The sequence below is a fragment of the Gavialis gangeticus genome, unplaced genomic scaffold (genome assembly GCF_001723915.1).
Source record: "Gavialis gangeticus isolate Ggan-Ray unplaced genomic scaffold, GavGan_comp1, whole genome shotgun sequence".
Classification (NCBI taxonomy): domain Eukaryota; kingdom Metazoa; phylum Chordata; order Crocodylia; family Gavialidae; genus Gavialis; species Gavialis gangeticus.
The window spans coordinates 1,980,998-1,982,555 of NW_017729018.1; positions in this window are offsets into that span (position 1 = coordinate 1,980,998).

A 1,558-nucleotide genomic window follows, 5' to 3' on the forward strand; every position below is an offset into this window, starting at 1 on the left:
GCGAGCATATCGCACATCGATTCTTTGAGCTTTTCCAGGATTTTCCCTGAGATGGAGATGAGGCTGATTGGCCTATAGTTGCCCAGGTCCTCCCTCTTCCTCTCCTTGAAGATGGGCACAATGCTGGCCCCCATCCAACCCTCAGGAATCTCCCCCGGACACCACAAATTCTGAAAGAGTGTTGCCAGGGGTTCCACTATGACCTCAGCCAGCTCCTTCAGCACTCTCAGATGAAGTCCATCCGGTTCTGCAGACTTATAAATGTCTAGCTTTTCTAGTTGGTATTGCACCTGCCCAGCATCCACAGTGGGAAGGCTGTCAGTCCTGGCATGCCCCCAACAAGCCTTATCTCAGTTGTCTTTCTCCTTGGTCTGGTGAAATACCGAAGCAAAGTGGACATTCAGGAGTTCAGCTTTTTCCTGAATGTCAGTTACTAGCTGTCCCAAGGTGTTAAGCAGGGGTCCCACACTTCCATTTGTTTTCCTTCTACTGCCTACATACCTAAAGAAGAACTTATTATCCTTGACTCCCGTGGCTAACCTAAACTGAGTCACCGCCTTGGCTGTCCTGATCATTTCCCTACAAATGCTGGCCACTAATGTATAGTCCTCCTTGAGGACTGTCCCTAGCTTCCACTGTGCATACACCTCTTTTTTCTTTTTTAAGAGGACCACAATGTCACTATTAAGCCAAGAGGGCTTGCCAGCCCTTCTGCTACCTTTCTTTTTTGCATAATGGTTTTCTTTTTTGCTTTGAGGATCATATCCTTGAGCAACAACCACTCTTCATGGACCGCATTCGCCTTCCCTTCCTGGTCCTTCATCACCTCCCCTACTAATGCTCTGAGCCTGTTGAAGTCAGCATTTTTGAAGTCCAAGACTTCAATCCTGCTGGTTGACATGTCTACCTTGCAGTGGATGGTGAACCTGATAATTTCATGGTCGCTGTCACCCAGGTTATCCTCAATGCTCAAGCCACACACCAGATCATCTCCCTTGGCCAAGACCAGGTCTAGGAGAGCATTACCTCTGATTGGCCCTGCACTTCCTGGGTCAGGAAGAGCTCCTCAATCATAGTTGTGAAACTGTGCAAATGATCTGACCTAGCCAAGTATTCCTCCCAATCTATGTCCGGGTAATTGAAGTCACCCATGACAACCAAGTCCTTTGCATGCTTGGCCTCTGTCAGTTCTCAAGAGAACTCCAGATCCAGCTCCTCCCCTTGGTTTGGTGGCCTGTAGTAAATGCCTACAGTTAGGTTTCACTCACCTCTTTGCCCGCCCCCCGCCACAATATACCTTGACCCAGGAGGTTCCAAGCTGTTTATCTTTGGAGCCGATGTCTGCCTCCAGAGAGGTGTAGGCTCTCTCACGTAGACAGCTACCCCTCTGCCTTTTCTCCCTACTCTGTCCCTTCTGTGCAGGGTGTAGCTCTCTCTGGCTACACTCCAGTCATACAAGGAGTCCCACCAGGTCTCCATGATCCCTTCCAGGTCATATTGCTCACTAGACAGCAGAAGGACTAGCTCCTCCTGCTTGTTCCCCATGCTCCTGGCATTG